Source organism: Chrysochloris asiatica, unplaced genomic scaffold (genome assembly GCF_000296735.1).
Source record: "Chrysochloris asiatica unplaced genomic scaffold, ChrAsi1.0 scaffold00006, whole genome shotgun sequence".
NCBI classification, from domain to species: Eukaryota; Metazoa; Chordata; class Mammalia; order Afrosoricida; family Chrysochloridae; genus Chrysochloris; species Chrysochloris asiatica.
Window position 1 is genome coordinate 25,615,683 of NW_006408524.1, and position 17,025 is coordinate 25,632,707.

Genomic DNA, 17,025 nt, shown 5'->3' on the forward strand with positions numbered 1-17,025 from the left:
CCTGTACAGGGTCACTAATAGTCGGAACCGACTCCATGGCACATAACAACAACAATACCTAGGATATCAACATTTATGCACTCTATTTAATTTTTAACAACTTTCAATTTTCCTAGATTCGTACTTCATGTGCTTTTTGTACCTGTTTCTTCTCATTTTTAGCTGTGCCCCATCAGCAAATGAAGGTCCTGAAAGCTTTGTTCCATCCATGTAATTAAAGCCAACTCTACACTGAGGAAGGAGCTCTGGTAGCGTAGTAGGTTATGAGTTGGTTGCTAACCTCATGGTCAGCAGTTCGAAACTACCAGAGGTTCCGTGGAAGAAAGATGAAGCTTTCTGCTCCCATAAAGATTTACAGCTTCAGAAACTCTATTCAGGGTTGCTATGAGTTGGAACCGACTCCACGACACACCACCACCACCACCACCATTGAGGAGGCAACTTTCCCCAGTTATATTTGGAATGCCTTCCAGCCTTCGGGGCTCATCTTCTTTCATTTGATCAGTTAAAACTTGGCTGCTCTTCATAAGGTTTTCAGTGGCTAACCATTCAGAAGTGGTCTGCCTCTGCTTCTTTCTAGTCTGTCTTAGTCTGGAAGCTCAGCTGAGACTTGAACACTATGGATGACCCTACTGCTTTTTAAAATACCAGTGGTGTAGCTTCCAGAATCCCAGCAACACACCACAATATGAGAAACTGACAGAGGAGTGGTGGTCATTACAACATAGGTTTTTGTTTTCATTTTTATTGTGAATTGGGTAATAGTTTACATGGGAGAATATCAGCTTTACATTCATCCTATCATATTTCATTTCATTGCAATAACTACAATCCCCTCCCTTTTTTTTTTTGCATGTACACCGAAGCACTCAGGAATATACAACCATTTAAACAACCAAAAGGCCACACCCAGCAAGCCCGCCCCCCTGGCCATCAGCACACAGCCCCTCTCCCTCCCTGAGTCCAGCTGTGCCATCTCTTCACATCATTGTCTCTGCCTCCATCTCTGGCATCACTGCTTCTCTGGATAGCGTCTCGCATTCTGTTCTTTTCCCTTGATGGTCCCAGGGTCTTCCGCTCCTGGACTGCAAGATCAACCACTCCTCTCCTTTTGTTACAAAATGTCTACCTTTACGTTTGCAACACTCACAATCAGTCCTGATAGCAATTATTCACTATTGAACGACAAGAGTCTTATCCCCATCTCCTTTCACCAACCGTGTCCAGACAGATTGGAAACCACTCAGTGGAGATTCTACCTTCCCCATACCCTCTGGAACTAGGTTCCCTCTTGAAAGCTTGTAAGTCAGTCACTTCATGCTTTTGTACTTCCCCCATTTTGGGTAGCCAGTGTCTTGCCCATTCCTGTAAACCCTGTGTACTGAGGGGGCGGGAATGATCCTCACTGTAAAGACTCCTTCCCTCTTTTGAACTACTACATCCATAAGTATAGGTCAAGTTCATCAAATTGTAGCTGATTACTCTTTTTTCCCTCTTCTTTATTCTTCTAGTCAAGTTCTGATCATCCAGCCATTGAAGCCAGGTCAAATGGGTGTTATTATAACATAGGTTTTAACATTATAACGATCCCTGAGCAGGCAGCTGTACAATGGGGGAAACAGTACCTTTGACTTTGGGCAAACCACATAACATTAGCTACAACCAGAGTGTGGTTGTAGGAACCAATGAGGTAACTGAAGTGAAAGCAGTGCTGAGCACAATACTATCTTATCAGGAAATGTAGTGACAGGGTAAGAATTTTGGCAGGGTGGAGATGAACTATGATTCTTTCATTTAAAACAGGCTACATATTATTGATGGATACTGTGTGCCAAGCTTGCGTTAGCCCTCATAGGAGACATAAAGATAACCCCTGGTCTAGTGAGAGAGATGGATAACGCATTCACACAGGCACAATGCCAGGGAAGGAGCAGTGTGAGCCAGAAAAGAGGCCAGGTAATGGGGATTGCTGAACAATGGCGAGAGTGTTTCCACAGAGCAGCCTCTAACAGAGAAGCTCATGGTGAGCAGATGGCGACAGAGGAAGAAGGGGCTGGTGGGAGGCCAGGGGAAGCCAAGAGAATATCAGTGAGCTCCCTGGCGCTGGATATGGAGGTAAGAGGGGACCTCAGAGAATTATTTTGGAAGTAGAATCTATATTTCTCACCAGCTTACTCACTGAATGTGGGAAGTCAGGAGACAAAAACAAGGGTGAGTCCAAGTGATAAAGGTGATGGTGATCTTGATTCTGGAAGTTAGAGATTCTATCATGAAGGTCTTTTGCTCTTCTGGAAGAGGGATTGGTCCACGTCTGTCAGTTGAGGCCAGAAGCCCATACATACATCTATCTCCTTCACCTTCCGGGCTCCTACCTCATCCCTGATGTCCCATCTGGTTCTCTTCCTCTATCTGGACCCTAAATGTCAAGGTGCCCTGAGATTCTGCATGCCTTAACCTGTGCTCTCTGATCACTACGGTTTCCCCTGCTTATCTCATTGCCATGCCACCCAAATGCTTGCCCCCAAGTAGTCCTACCTTTTCCCATCTCTGTGTCTTTTTGCCACCTTGAAGGACCTTCCTTCCAAGCAGATTTTTATTAAGTGCTAGATTACCGATGAGTGGCTGGAGTCATGCTATAGGATAAGTATTGGACTGGTAATCATAAGATTGGCAGTTCAAATCCACCAGCTGCTCCTGCAAATAATATTGTTATTGTTAAGTGCTGTTGAGTTGGTTCTGACTCATAGCGACTCTGTACAGGGTTTCTAAAGAACGGCTGGTGAGTTTGAACTGCTGACTTTATGGTTCAAACCAACCTTACAGTCTAGTGCATTAACCCACAGCACCATACTTGTTGTTGTTGTTAGGTGCAATCGAGTCAGTATCGACTCACAGCGAACCTATGCACAACAGAATGAAACACTGTCCGGTCCTGGGCTAACTTCACAATTGTTGCCATGCTTGAACCCATTGATGCTGCCACTTTGTCAATCCATCTCACTGGGGGTCTTCCTCTTTTTCTCTGACCCTCCACCTTACCAAACCTGATATCATTCTCCAGCGACTGGTCCCTTCTGACAATATGTCCGAAGTATGAGAGATGAAGTTTGGCCATCCTGGTCTCCAAGGAGCACTCTGGCTGCACTTCTTCCAACACAGATCAGTTTGTTCTTTTGACAGCCAATGGCACTTTCAACATTCTTCTCCAACGCCATAACTCAAAAGCATCAATTCTTCTACGGTCTTCCTTATTCACTGTCCAGCTTTCGGATGCATATGAGGTTATTGAAAATACCATGGCTTGGCACCCAATAAAAGTTGACTGAAAGAAACTCTACGTGTGTTTATATTACTGTTTTTTTTTGAGCCCTGGTGTGATGGTCTAGGGTAAGCACTTGACTGCTAACCACAAGGTAGACAGTTGAACCCCACTAGTTGCTCCTTGGAAACCCTATATAGGGTCACTAGGAGTCAGAACTGACTCAACGGCACTTAACAACAACAACAACAACAGATTACCGATTTGCAGAGTATTTTCATATGCCTTTTCCTATGTAGTTCTTAACACAACCCTGAAAGATTAGCATTATGTTTCAATTTTGTATATGAAAATGTTGTTGTTGTTAAGTGCCATTGAGTTGTTTGCGACTCATAGAAACCCTGAATAGGGTTTCTGAGGAGTGGCTGGTGGGTTTGAACTACTGGCCTTGTAGTTCAAACGCAACTTGCAGCCTAGTGCTTTATCCTACAGTGCCACACCAGTACTCTATATGAAAATAAATACCCCAGTTTACCCAGTACCAAGCTTGGCAGTTCAAACCCACCAGCTGCTCCTTGGAAACCATATACAGAATTTCTAGGAGTCAGAACTGATTTGACAGCACTAAACAACAACAACAATAAAGCATAGATCTGAGTCCTGGTGTGGCGCTATAGGATAAGCACTGGATTGCTAAATGCGAGGTTGGCAGTTCAAGTCCACTGGCTGCTCCTTGGAAACCCTACACAGAACCATCTTGTTGGCACTTAATAACAGCAACAGGAATAGATCATTCATTCATTCATTTGTCAACAAGACTAGATCATTCACTTCTTCATTTATTTGTCAAGTATTTAATGAACCACTATAGTTTTCCAGACTGTGTAAGGAGCTCAACACAATAATGGACCCAGGGTTGGTTTTAATCTCCAAGCCTCATGCTTTGCCTGCTATACTTTCCAACCCCAGTCTTCCAATTTGTTAAAATCTATGAGTATCTGTCTTCCTGGATCACTATGTATTTTATATCTTGTAATGTAGTGGTTACGAGTTGGGCTGCTAACCACAATGTCAGCAGTTCGAAACTACTAGCCATTCAGCAGGAGAAAGACGAGGCTTTTTGTTCCTGTAAAGATTTGCAGCCTCGGAAACCCTAGACAGGGTCACTATGAGTTGGAAACGGCTCCCAGGCACACTACCACCACCACTAGTGCACTTAGTCTAGTCTACCTTATGTTAGCCAGTCAGCTCACGTCTACCTCTCCCATGAGGCTGTAAGAGATCTGAGCACAAAAACTTTTCATCTTCACATTCCCATCGGTTAGCAAAATTCCCATTCCTCCATAAATGAGCGTTGAGTTCAATTCAGCTGCATTGTTAGAGAGAGTGCTTTCTTTGAGGAGCTGGACACCCAAATCATGCCCTGGCTTTTCTAGGGGCATTTCAGAATGCTGCATTTGAAACCATTTTTTTTTTTTTACCCTACCAGGCATTAAGAACACCTTCTAGATTGTAGGCCATTAATCCCTGAAACATTCTGGGAGGAGTGGGCAAAGGAGGAAGAAACATTGTCTTTATTTTATTGATGAAGACATTGAGCACAGACAGTCCAATCCCTCTCCTGATGTGATACAGGAAGCCGGCCGAGGACCCAGGGAAACAATTCTCCTCCTGCCTCTGAAGCAGTGAGGACAGTTCTGCTGGGTGGGGTGTGCTCCATACACACCAGCCAACCATGAGGCTTGACGCAGAGCTGTGACCCAGATTTCCCAAGGACTGAAACAGTCATTTCATCTAACGTATTGACAGAAAACCTTAAGTTACAAGGTCTTTAAAAATAACTCATTGTGCACAGAGGAGATTGTTGTAATCATTGCAATGAAACAATGGTGTAAAGCCGATGTTCTCCCATGTAAACTATCACTCAGTTCACAATAAAATTTAAAAAAAATCAAAACAAAATACACTCATTGTAAATCATCACTTTTAAATTAATGTAAGACTAAAATTTTTATTTATTTTTTCAGGGAAGGAATTTGTGTTTGTGCCCCAAAAGAGTGCAAGACATATTTTATTTGTTCACATATTTGGCCATGATGAGATCTGCTAACCTCCTGTTTTAATGAAGATTGCTGTAATTATTAGTAACTGTCAAGGTGGCCCCCGACTCTCAGCTGCTGTTCAGTTGGCCGCCACAGTATGTGGGGACCCCAAGTACAAATAAAACATTGTCTATGGTCAGTTGCAGATAGACCATTGTGGTCTTCATTGGCTGATACTTAGAAGTACATTACTGGGTCTTTCTTCCTATGCCATCTTAGTCTAGAAGCTCTGGGGGACCCTGTTTGGCATCATAGCAACATGCAAGCCCCCTCTCATAGACTGTTAGGGGCTGCCCATGAGATACATTGGTTGGGAATTGAACCTGGGTCTTCTGCTGGAAGGTGAGAATATTATCACTGCCTCCTCTTAATGAAATGAAGCCTAATTTAAAAGAGATCACAGTAGGGTATTTGTATGTCAGTGATAACAGTGGTGGTGAGGATCGAGTCCACTGCCCTGTTCCCTCTCCTGCAAGTCAGATTGCTCAGTTTTGTTTTCTTGATGGTGTAGGTTATTTTTACCTATATCTCTGAAATGAGTCTCATTTTGATCAGCCCTAGTATTCTGTCCTGGTGTGGTGCTATAAGATAAATCACTGGACTGAAAGGTTGGCTTGAACTTCAAGTCGATGTTTCAAACCCTGTACCAGGTTCTGATGAGTTGGAATCAAGTCAACAGTACTTAACAATGACAGTAACAACAATATTCTCTCAGAAACCTCCCTAGAATTAAAGGTATAATTTTGACCATGAGATTAACTATGCTCTGTTGTTAGTACAGGGGTCAGTATGACCAACAGTCACTTTTCTAGAGAACTCACAAGTTTTATTTGAAACCTTTCCCTAATTTATGTTGTTAAGATTAGTTTGCATCATCAATAAAACACACAAGTCACAAAAGCAATGTCGAAATGTTGTCAGTGCTTCAGTCTTTGTAATGTCTAGTCACAACACAAGGGCAAGCCTATAGAATGACAGGACCAGCAGGTGAAATCTCTCAGTACCTGCTCATACTTCTGCTTACCTTGCTAAAGTGACTGTCACCTCATGTGTATGAGATCCATTGAATTAAATAGCATTTTTTCCAGTGATAAAAAGGCCTGAGTTCTAGTCAACGATGATATGTCTCTTCCTTAATAAAATCAGTTGTCATATCTGTAAATTAGGGTCTTACTTATCAAAATTGTGTGTGTGCATTATTTAGACCTGGGGTAAGGCAGTGAAGCATTTGTCATAGAAAAGTACCCACTGGCCAATATCTATAGAACAAATACTTTTCATCGCATGATCAAACAAGCTTCCACCAAAACAGTTTTTAAAAACAGTTTGAGTGGTTTTAATTGTTATTAGCTTTCTGGTTTTGAGCCATTTGACTCTTTTTCTATTAATCTTACAGATCAAGTCAAATTATTTTGCGTAAGTAGAAATACACTCAAGTTATCAATTCTACTTATTTATTTCAGATGCTTCTATTTGCATAGACTAATGGCCTAAAGACTCGCCTTTTGGTCATTTGTATGCTCACAAGGTCAGAGTTCCTTGAAACTGACTTCATATTTGTTACATTCATTTGTTCATGAGCAACTGGGTTGCTTCTATTTTCTGACTATAGTGAGTAATGCTACAACAAACACTGATGTACAAAACGATCTTTGAATCCCTGCTTTCATGCATCTTGAGTATGCATTTAGGAGTGGAATTGTTGGGGCAGATGGTAATTCTGTGTTTATGATCATTGTTTTGTTTTTAAGAATCATTATGGGTAGATCTCTTAATAAGTTGTTTGAAGCAATCCCCTCCAGAATGGAACAACAGTAGGTTTAAGAAATGAGTTCTCAGAAACAACCCAGTCTAAACTGTGAGGTCAACTGCGCTTTTTTCTACCTGGCAGGTATTCAGCTTCCCAGATGAAAAGAGCCTGGGCTAAAGGACTTTGTCCATCCGTACCACAAATGTCTGTTCACCATAAGATCAGGCTCCTTCCGCATGGCTCCAAGAGGGCCTGACGCTTGACTTCTGTGCTCTCTGCGGAGCTACATTGAAAGTCACCAACCATGCTGTGCTTCATGAGTACCCAGGGCACATTTGTTCCATCTCTCAACCTTACAGGCCATATCCCATGGTCCACAGAGTCTGATGACAAACCTCTGACGTTCCACAAGAGTTTCAACTTAGACTCAGCTTGGAGTCCTCTCACCAGAACCTTCCCTGAAATTCTCTCTCCCCAGGGCCCAAAGCAGCAACTTGAAATGGTAGGGTCAAAACTCCTCATCTCAAGAGTCTGGCCTGAAAACCATTGCCCATCCAAGCATCTTACTCCATAAAACAAGACTAATCAATGCCAGCCCACAAAGCCGATGCTTCAGGGTAATACAGTGGGAAAGTGTTTGAAGTCCTTTGGAGGAAAAAGGATATTTAGGGGCTAAATTGCATTACAGTCAATGGAATAAGAACATGGTTTTTAAATTGAGAGATCGGGTGACAGTTCCTCCAATGAAACTATGTATTATAGCACACGAATTTCAATTTTCAGGTCAAAACACGTCAGTACTGCTCTGCACCAGTTTATGGCAACCTTCTGATGTAAGTTCTATGATTTGAGTTTATTAGTTTCTGGCATTGTGTCCTGTATTTTGAGCAATTCCTGTAAAATGTACTCAGGAGTTATTATTTTCCTTTAAAGCGTGTAATAATAAAACAAGTTCCTAATAAAGTGTTTTGAGAAGGCAACAGGCTTAAAAAATGCTGAGCAAAAGTTCAAACTGGTAATGAACTGAGTATGTCTTTAATTACATTGAATTTATAAGTAATAGTATGAAGCAAGGTTAGCAATTACGTTTGAGTGAAATTTTGTGCCTGAAGGAAAGAAAGCTCCCCTTAAAGCTTACTGAAAATGAATAAAGGTGCCGTATCATTATGTTTGATTTTAAGTATCTGCCATTCTAGACTTTCAAAGGTTTAATCAGTTCAAAAACACAGGTACTCCAATAAACATTTTACAGAAACCGAGGGTTTTTCTCATAACTATATTTAATTTTTTTTTTTTTCTTTATACAGCTTTGGGTCTGGATATTTTTGACATGTAGTTTTGATGCCTGTGCATGTTCTAGGTGGTACTCCAAGCCACTTAACAGTGGGTTAGCACTTGGCTGCTAACTGAAAAGTTGGTGGTTCAAATCCACCAACCACCCCGTGAGTGAAAGATATGGCAGAGTCTGCTGCGACAAAGATGACAGCTTTTGAAACCTACACTGTCCTGTACGGTTGAGAGATATCAGAGTCTACTAGATGACAACATGGTTGGTTTGGGGTCTACCCTAAAGTAAAAGTTGTAGAAAGTGATTAAAAAGTGACTGGTGGAACTTCTCCACACCAGATTGAAAACTCAGGAGTTACGGGAGCTTGAGTCCTCCAACAAAACAACTTCATCACATCTATAAATAATTCATTTGATGCCCACAGAACTGTCTTAGCACCACTTATCATTAATAAAGCAAATCCATAGATAAATAGGGTGCTAGGTCTCCGTGAGGCTCTAACCTTTCACTGTGGGACTGAGTTGAAGCCATCTTGACTGAATTTCTTTATGGATAACAGGCTGGGATGGGAAAAGCTGGGCATCATGAAACTTAGGCTCCTCAAACTGGGCTAGGCAGTTCCCCACTCACTACAGAGGCCAGTCTTCTTGCTGTGTGCTGTCAAGTCGGTTGCAATTCCTAGTGACCACGTGGGGTTTCCAAGGCTGTAGATCTCTACTGAAGCAGAAAGCCTCATCTTTCTTTCCTAGAGTGGCTAAGGGATTCAAACTGCAGTTAACATGCCATTAACAGTCCAACATGTAACACACTACGCCACCAGGGCACTGGTCTGATAACCTTGAAAACATTAACACTTAACTGAAAGAAATCAGGAACAAAAGACTGCATGTTGAATAATTCTATTTATATAAAATATCCAAAATAGACAAATCCACGGAAACAGAAAATAGATGTGTGGTTGCCAGGGGTTGAGGAGAGGGAAGGATTGCTAAGGAGTATGAGGACATCGCATGGAAAATATTTCAGAGTTAGATAGTGGTGACGGCTGTACAACCTTGTGAATATGGTAAAATCACAGAATTGTACACTGTAAAGTAGTGAATTTTATGGTATGTGAATTATGTCACACACAAAAAAAAATTAAGGTGATTTTCAAATATATAGATAAAGCTGTCATCTGAAGTCCTAGATGGCTAGGACCATGTGGGTTAACACCAGCCAGGCCTCCAGATCTTTGCTTCAAGGGCTTTTGTGCTCTCTGTTTTATAAATGAACACTTTGTGGTCTGGTGTGGGGCTGTGAGCTAAGGTTGATTTGAACCTCAGGGTCAGTGGTTCAAACTCACCAGTTGCTCCTCGGAAAGCCTATACAGGGTCACTATGGGTCAGAACTGAGTAAACAGCACTCAGTGACAACAACCAAGTGCCAGGCACTGGACTGAGAATTTCTCATGTAATCCTCACATTACCACATGATTCTGTGCCACCAGCGTTTCATGTTCAGGGAAACCAAGATTCGGAAAGGTTTAGCCACACTTGAATCTGGACAATCTGATTTCTTAACCGCTAGACCATGCAGGGATAGTCTTATGAAGTCTTCTCCTAAGATAAAACTTAGTTGCCTTCAAGTTGATTCTGACTTATGGTAACCTGTAGAACTGTGCTCTATAGGGTGTTTAATGACTGATTTTTTTGGAAATATGTCAACAGTTGTCTCTTCCAAGGTGCCTCTGAGTGGGCTTGAACTGCCATCCTTTTTGTCAGCAGTCAACTATGTTAACCATTTGTACTACCCAAGGACTCCCTTTCTTAGGATACACAAGTTTCTTGTCGAGATATTCAGAAAAGTCAGTGGACACAGATAGTGAATAACCTGGTGGGGAAAACAGAGAGAATAGAGTGACTTCCTAAAGCCACAAAGATATGAAGCCAAGTGTGGGCTGGAAATCATTTCTAACTTCCTCCCAGTTAGAATGGCTGCCTTGCACACCTGGTGTGTGTGTGTGTGTGTGTGTGTGATGTTCACATAAGTGGCCTGGCCAGAGTTAGTGACCACAGTGGAGTCAGTCCTGGTGTATCCCCAAGCACTCTCCTGCTCAGGCTGTGCCTCACATTCCTCATCTGTCAAATGAGGGCAGTCAGATTTTCAAGTCTTTGAAGTTCAATAAAGTTAGACCACCACCGCAGCTGATTTACAGCCTTGGAAACCCTGTGCAGGGTCACTATGAGTCAGAACCAACTCCATGGCACTTAACAACAACAACAGCTGAGAAGACGACTCCATTATGGAAACCAGCGTAGTTCACCTTTCTGGAATGTAGAGGGACAGGGCTGCCACCTGGTGACACACCTGGAGTGATGTGACTGGCGCATACCCTCTCCATGTCACCTACTGGCCCCTATTGTCACCACTTCCAATGATAAAAGGAATTGGGGAAACTTAAACTAAAGCATTATGGTTGTTCTCCTAACTGCTCACTGCCATCTTGGGCGAAATTTGTACTTAAACGTGAATGGTTTTATACTCCTTTATTCTTCCCTAGAGCCGTTTCAGCCACCGGATTATGAGCCCTTGAATCAGGAAGCAAGATTTTACCTTCAACACCCTGGAAAATCATTGTAAGATATGTCACAAGGATGAAATAAAGTCATTTTTACCGAAGGCTTTGATAACCCTTTTAGTAAGATGTTTTTTTGCATAAAAACAGGGTGAATTTACCCTGCCAGGAGTTAAAGCATTTAGCAACAACTCATTATGGCAAATGCCATTGCCTGTCAGTTGTTTAACATCAGGATCATAAAGAGCCCGGCTGCTCCAACTCTCTTTTATCCTTTACCTCCTCTCTGCAGATTGGCACTTGCCTCTGTTTTGTTCGATTTTTGGATAAAAGACCACAGAATTACATCTAGGTTTGGATTTCTGTGTAAAACTACATGTACTTCTCAAACCCTACGACGTTCGTTTGTTTCCCCTCTTATCCCAAACCCAATTAATTTGTATTCTGATTTCAAAGACCCAGCTTTAGGGATCTTTATGGTGACCCCTTAAAAGAACTGACACGCTATGAGGCAGGTTCTCATATATGCAGAGTCATTGTTTGTCATTTGATATATTCAACGACCTGCTTTCTAATGTCTATGTGCCTCTAAATAATCTGATTACATGTCATCACTCTTACCATCACCAATTTTCTGATGCCAGTTTTATCTGTTAAACATAAGTCTATTTAGTGTTCACAGTGATACATCATAAAGGTAGAAAAAGGTGAGCCCTTTGATATATGACTAGTCTTTCATAGCATGAAATAACTATCGCCTATTATTTTACTCCTGACGTTTTTATTTTTAAGGGAATTTCACTTGATTTGTGGTGCTGATACCTCTGATGTGTTGTTTCCAATGACCTTACATCCAAAATCAGTAGCGTATGACATTTGATGGCCCAGATAAAAAAACATTAATGGTGAAAGAGAGGGTTTATTTTCCTGGTCATAAATTAAGTTTAAATAACTCTGAATTTATTTTAAACTCTCCAGTACTTTTTACTGTCCAAGCAATAAAGGTATTTATTACTAGGGGCCTACCTTGGTTTCCTAAGCAGAGCCTTTTGCTCGGCTGTCCTGGCTCCTTCCCTTGCCACTACCATGGAAAGATCATTGTCCTATAAATGCTATTTTGCAACAATTGTTCTCTCATTTTGACAAACAGAGATCAGAGAAGGTCTGCTTATCAGAGAGGTAAACCCAACACGGTTTTGTTACCAATCAGATTAAGAAAAGAGAGTGTTCATAAAATGCCCACCTGGTGCAGGTAACTCAAATTTGAATGAATTCCAGTTTGACCTTAGAACCAATAGAGACCCAGGTACCAGCCCTGCGGTCTACTCACCTGTAGCCCTGTATGAAAGATTGCCATGTGTTGTTCAAATCCTGATTTGAGTCCCACAAACTGGGAGCCTATTTCATGCTGTAAATGTCCATTTTACATATATGCATTTTGGGTACTCTTATTCATTAGCTATATCATTAAATTGTCTTGAGAATATACCAGCTAAAGTAATTTTTAAGCTTTTTCTTTTATCTGTATGTCTGAAAATTGCCTTATATGTTTTTTTCAGAAACCATAAAATTCACCATATCCATTGGCAGTTACTCTCCATTTCTTCCTTCCTCCACCCACTGGCAACCAGGAATCTCTTTCCGTTTCTATGGATCTGTCTAACTGGGCATTTCTTATAAATGGGGTCATATCATATGTGGGCTTTTGAGACTGACTTCTTTCACTTAGCATAATGTTTGGCTTTTTTTTTTTTTTTTCCTTTTAACTTTATATTGTGGTTTGGGTGTAAGTTTACAGAGCAAATTAATTTCCATTCAACAATTTATGCACATTCTGTTTCCTGACTGGTTCCAATCCCCAGGATGGAACAGCAACTCTTCCTTGTTTTCATTCATACCTCCTTCCCTGACCCTTCCTGCCTTTTGAGCTTTGTTTTTGGGCAAATGCTACCCTTTTGGTCTCATATAGTTAATTATTCTGAGAAACACCATTCCTCAAGGGTGTTACTGTTCACTTAATAGACCTATTGTTTGGCTGAAAGGTGATCTCCAGGAAATGGGTTCAATTCCCTGTTTGACAGGTGTCTAAGGACCTTAGTTTTGGGCATTTGACCAGTCTCTTCAGACCAGTTAGTCTGGTCTTATGATTCTGTATTTTGGTCTACATTTTCTTAAAGAAACATTAAGAAGATATACAGAGAATTCTCTTATGTTCCATAGTCAGTCTCTTATTATTAGCAGTTTAAATTAGTATGATAGATCTGTTATAATTTATCAACTAATATTGATACTTCATGATTAACCGAAGTCCATAGTTTATCTAGATTTCCCTAGTTTTTACCTAATGTCAATTTTCTACATTTATTTTCTCTCACTCTGTTCAGGATCTTCTATTGTGACCCTAATCAAAGAGGTAGGTAGTGTTAGCTGGGCACCAGCGAGTTCATCTGGTCTCAGGGAAGTAGAGGTTGTGGCTCACATGGTCCATTAGTCCTTTGGACCAATTGTTTCCTTAATTCTTTGATTTTATTCACTTGTTTTGCTCTGGATGGTGAGGGCACCAATGGTTGTGTCTTAGAGGCTGCTCACAAGCTTTTAAGACCCCTTAACATGTTTTCAAGATTCATCCATGTTGTAGTATATATCAGTACTTCATTTATTTCTTTTTATGGCTATTATTCCTACTTAATGGAGTCCTAGTGTAGCTTTATAGGATAAGCACTGGACTGTTATTACCAAGGTCAGTTGTTCAAACTCACCAGTCATTCCTTAGAATCTTTGTACAGGGTCGTTGTGAGTCAGAACTGACTTAAGAGGACTTAACAACAGCAAAAACTATTTGTTTTTGTTAAGTGCTGTCTAGTCGGTTCCAATTCATAGTGACACTGTACAAGGTTTCCAAGGAGCAGCTAGTAGGTTTCAACTACCGTCCTTGTGGTTTGCAGTCCAGTGTTGATCCTATGGTGCCACATCAATACAATACTCCATTGTAAGAATATTCCACAATTTTTATCCACACAACAGTTGAGGGTTACATATATTTTTTTTAATTTTTCATTTTTATTTCATACTGGCCTTATAATTAATTCCTCAAGCTTTCTCCTGTTTGGTATGTTTAAAAGTTAGAACTTTGAAAAGCATGAGATAAAATATATGTTACTTTAATACCTCTAACAACAAACACATATCTACTATTAACTATGCATAAATTTCTCATAGACCTTGCCACAGAATGAGAGGAAAATAGATCTGAGCTGTTCTTTGTTGTATGAGTAGGGTAGTAACTTGGCTAAATATAAATTGACATTTAAAGATTACATGTGATTTTTGAATGTATAAATACTGTTCAGACAGCTTTTCATAAAGACCAACCTCCCATTCCCTCTTAGGGCCCCAGGAACTTTCTCTTGGGGAGAGCTACATTCTATATGTGCTCATCGATAGCTAGGTGCAAATCCTTAGAGGCCCTGGGCCAGGTCTACTTTATCTTGATTTTGTCTTTTGTCTCAGGGCTCCAACACAATGCTTTGTACCTAGAAGATACTCAGAAAACAAAAGTTTGAAGAATGAATTAAATTATATGTTCTTCAGCCATTTGTCCTCAGTAAGAAAAGTCATTTTTTTATAATTGGCATTCTGATAATTGCAAATTGCCCCTGCTTGCATTGACACGATTCACACTTGTACAGTATAATGAATGCTCACAAATTGAGTACACCCCTGTCCAGCTCAAAAAATAACATGGCCAGACTTCCTGGAGCCCCTCCAGGTCATTACCCCACCCTTTTCTCCAAAACACTCCTGCCTTTCAAGTCTTAGGAGAGATTTTTCTGGCTTTGAACTTTACATAAATGGAATCACACAATAGATGTTCTTTTCATACTCATGATATTTTCAAAATAAAGATAAGAAGCAAAATTTGAGGATAGAGATTCTAAGTGGCAATGATTAAACTAATCTTAAGGGCAGACCTGCAACCTTCATATCACTTCTGGTATTTTGTTGTTGTTTTTTCTCTCATGCTTTCTTACATTTTAGTAATCATTCACTATATTGGTTAATTTCTGAAAATATAAGTGTGAAGTATGCAAAGTTTATATCACCTTCTTTTACTCTGAGTGTCTCTTAAGTCATCTTCTTTTTCTCTAGAAATTTTTTCTAGGATCCATTTCTCATAGTTCATTCTGAAGGGTTATCTGAAAATCCAAGTGTTCAATGACAATGAACACACCCCTTTCTTCCCAAGGAGTGTTAATGTTTGAAATGTCTGAAGTTCTCAGAAGACATTGAGATTTGAGCTTTGTGTGGCTTTGAGCCAGATTCCTGAGCAGGAAATTCAGAAGAATAAATATATTTATTTCAGAAAATCTTTTGACAGACACCCACATGCAGTTGTTGAGGATGGAGGGAAAGACATGGCCTGGGTGAAGTGGCAGAGTAACAACCAGGAACCAAGAAGTAAAACTAATCCACCAGATGACAGAATTATGCTGCAAAAATATCTCAACAGTTTGAAATGATAGCCCCAAACTCACTGACTTTAATGGTGACAAGCTTAAATCTCTCTTATCAGGAGAAATAGCTGATGACACACCTACAGGGGCAGGGGCTGACTAACAGCTTCCTGTTGTTGTTAAGTGCTGTTGAGTCTGTTCTGATCCTGTATAGTGATTCTGTATAAGGTTTCCAAGGAGTAGCTGGTAAGCTTGAGCCACTGGCCTTGTGGTTCAAAGTGACTTTGCAGTCCAGCGCATTAACCCACAGCACCACACCAGGAGTCTGACTAACAGCTAATCAGATGTTAAAAAAGACTGAGGAATTTCAGTAAGGGTACATAGGTCAGCTCCCAATTGCTGTTGTTAAGTGCCGTTGAGTTGGTTCTGACCTATAGCGACCCTGAACAGGGTTTCCGAAGCTGTAAATCTTTACGGGAGCAGAAAGCCTCATCTTTCTCCCGCGGAGCAGCTGGTAGTTTCGAACTGCTGACCTTGTAGTTTGTAGCCCGATTCATAACCACTACGCTAAGCAGCTCCCAATAGATGTATTTAATTGAAGGCATAACAAAAACAATAGACATCACTGTTTACACATTTTCAGCCATACCAGGAGCCATTGAGGTGATCCCACCTCGTGGTGACTGTATGTGGCTTAGAGTAGAATTGTGCTCCCCCCCTACGGTGGTTTTCAATGGATGATTTCTTTTGAAGTAAATCACCAGATCCTTCTTCCGAGGAGGAGCCAAGATATGGTAAAACTAGAGACGATGAAGAAGAGTTCATCTTTTAAAGGGTCATCTTAAAGATGCATAAAGCTGTGTCTTTGAAATCAGAATACAAATTATATCTGATTTGGGATAAGAGGGGAAGAATATGAACATCTTAGGACTTGAGAAGTAAATGTAGTTTTACAAAGAAGTCCAAATTCAGATGCAATTCTGTGGTCTTTTATTCAAAGATTGAGTAAAACAGTAAAGTGCCAATCTGCGGAGAGGAGATGAAGGATACAAGAGGCTTGGAGCAGAGGGGTTCTTTATGATAAATGATTGGGGAAACTTGTCATAGGAGATATGATGTCAGGGTCTGAGTACCTTTAGTGAGAGTTGGTAGTAGAAAACAGGCCACGGGACTCTCGTTTTATGTATCTGAAGAAATATGTGAAGTAGCATAGAACAGACCTACCTTAGCAAAGCACCTCTTCACTTTTCACGTTGGGACTGGGTTTGGGTTGATGACCACTAAATTCATTCCAGATCAAAAGGCTATGGATTTTGTACCCCTTATAAACCAGAGACCTATGTGGTTCAGTCTCAGAGTAATGCCCCACTCAAGTATAGTTTAACAAATGCACTTAATTAAAAAGCAACTTCATTCAAAATTAATTTTCCCCAAAGAACACAACAGTTATCCACACTTATTCTGATCCATCAACTTGGCCTCTCCTCTGTTACCTTACTATCTTAAAAAACCCCAAGAACAGAACTAGCATTTGTCAAATATTAGATAGATGTCACATCACTTTTACACATCTCAATTTTCAGAGAAACCATGCTATATATATATATATATATAT